The sequence below is a fragment of the Physeter macrocephalus genome, chromosome 7, assembly GCF_002837175.3.
Source record: "Physeter macrocephalus isolate SW-GA chromosome 7, ASM283717v5, whole genome shotgun sequence".
In the NCBI taxonomy this organism is placed as follows: domain Eukaryota; kingdom Metazoa; phylum Chordata; class Mammalia; order Artiodactyla; family Physeteridae; genus Physeter; species Physeter macrocephalus.
In genome coordinates, this window is record NC_041220.1 from 139,210,734 (window position 1) to 139,213,372 (window position 2,639).

Here is a 2,639-nt window from a genome sequence, read left to right on the forward strand (position 1 = left end):
ATTTTTATTGTTTTCTTTCCTACTGAGGAGGAAAGGAAATGTAAGACTCAGTTGTAAAACTTGTGTATCTCTCTACTACATGAAGGATAGTGACTTTTTTGGTACCGGAATACAAAATTACAGTCACTAAAATTTCTTACAAGCAGATGTGAATTTTGTTTAAAAATTCTTAGTTATTAATTTGTACTAATATGGGATCTCAGAATCTTCTTGCAGATTGGCATACAATCATAACCTTTCTCATAGCATTTGTTGTGAAATGTCTTGTAGGAGGAACTCATGGTCTTACTTGACACCAAATGGCTACAACAAGCCTAAATAATTACTCTACCATATATCTTGGTAAATTAGATAAGAGCAAGAGCTTTACCAGACAAAAGTTGGTAAAGTTAAGAAATCTCAGTACTCTGGAACTGTTTAAGATAAAAAAAAAAATCACTTGACTTTTTACAGAGCCCAACACATGTACAAATGCAGGTACCACCAGTTGGTAGCTGTGTAATCCTGAACAAATTATTTATCTTCTCTGAGTCTGTCTAATCCTATGGGAATAATCATTAATTACTATAAAGAATTCTTGTAAGAATTTAAAAATTGCTTTCTATAGAGGCTGGCCCAGAGTAAACATACAGCAAAGGTTAGTTTCCTTTTCTTAGCCTCTGTGTGTCTGTTTTCTTCCTAACATCCATTCAAGAGAGAAAAAAAAAAAAAAACGTAAATTATAACCACAGTCCTTGTTCCTTTGCACGCTTTTGGTTTAAATGCTTGTATAATTTTATGCTGGAAAGATGAACCTCTCTGCATTTTTGATTTATGAAGGTCACTTGTGAACCATAATTGACAAAACTAGTAGTATTGATCTATGGTGATCTTGAAAACGTACTGGTTCACTGAATAAAATTCCACAAGATCCATTAAATATACTTAAGTATACCTCCAGACCCTAAACCATAGAAGCGTGTCTAATACAGTTAAAAGAAGTCTATCAGGTGCTTAATTATCTTGTATATTTGGTAGGATACACATCTAGTATTGCCTGTTATCAAATCATTTGTGATAAGCAGTGTCTTTTTTTTTTTTTAATGTCATGTCACAGAATACTGCTAGGACAGCAGGATGTAATTTGATATGATTATCTTGTCAATGACAAGGGAAGATAAAAATTCTCAAATAAGATTTTAATTTAAAAAGCACTATTGGGGGCTCCCCTGGTGGCGCAGTGGTTGAGAGTCCGCCTGCCGATGCGGGGGACACGGGTTCGTGCCCCGGTCCGAGAGGATCCCGCATGCCGCGGAGCGGCTGGGCCCGTGAGCCATGGCCGCTGGGCCTGCGCGTCCGGAGCCTGTGCTCCGCAACGGGAGAGGCCACAACAGCGAGAGGCCCGCGTACCGAAAAAAATAAATAAATAAAATAAAATAAAATAAAAAAATAAAAAGCACTATTGGATACCAGAAACGTTGTAAATCAACTATACTTTAATTAAAAAATAAAAATTAAAAAACCACTATTAGGCCTTTTATCAGGCATATTACATCGCTTCATGTTGATCTCCCTGTATTCCATTTACTAATCTATTCAAGAATATGCTATATAAAATCGCTAAACAGTGTGAACTCTTTATTGGGACAAAGTTATCAACATAAGATCTAGGGTTGGGAAGTGAGAATGGATCCCACATTATCCTGAGGCTTGTGGAACAGAAATCGATTTTAGGAGAATTCTGATCAAAACAATGGGATAAATGCCCACAGGAGGGCCACACACCTGGAGTCATAGCTGTGCGGTCATAGTATCGGTGGGAGGCCAGGAAGAGGTGGAGTCTATGAGATGCAGTTACAGCTGCTAGGCCAATTTTGTCTGAGTGGGCAATCAGTATTGGGATGTCCTGCCAAAGGTAGAGCGCCAAGTTCCAGCAGGTGACTTAAGGGCTGGCGACAGGCGATCAGCCGAGTCCAGATGCTAGGTATATAAGTAAGCTGCCATTCATTTTAGGACTTCAAGCCTTCTGAGCCAGACAGGTTATGAAATTCGATATTAACATGGAGAGATCAAGACAGGTACCTAAGATCCAGGATTCTGAAAATGCGCATATACTGGGAGCCTAGTCAAAATTTGAGAAGGATCACAGAATTAAGCTAGATGGCAGCAAAGCTGGTTACGGGTCTCTTAAATTTCCTTCTCATCAGGACAGTATCCTGAGGCAGAAACTAAGCCTACAAATTATGTTCCAAAAGTTGCTGCTGAGAAGATTTGAGGGCCTCAGGGGGAGGGCAAGCCCTTAAGTCAGTTGAGTCTGAGTTCTTAGTTTAAAGCATTACTGTACAGCGTATGGTCCATAGAGCAGCAGCCTGGGCATTATCTGGAAGTTTGTTAGAAAGGCAGAATCTCAGCCAGCACCCCAGACTTACTCAAACAGATTCTGCATTTTCATAAGATCTTAGGCTGACTCCTGTGCACATTAAAAGTTTGCGATGCGGGGCTTCCCTGGTGGCGCAGTGGTTGAGAGTCCGCCTGCCGATGCAGGGGACGCGGGTTCGCGCCCCGGTCCGGGAGGATCCCACATGCCGCGGAGCGGCTGGGCCCGTGAGCCATGGCCGCTGAGCCTGCGCGTCCGGAGCCCGTGCTCCGCAACGGGAGAG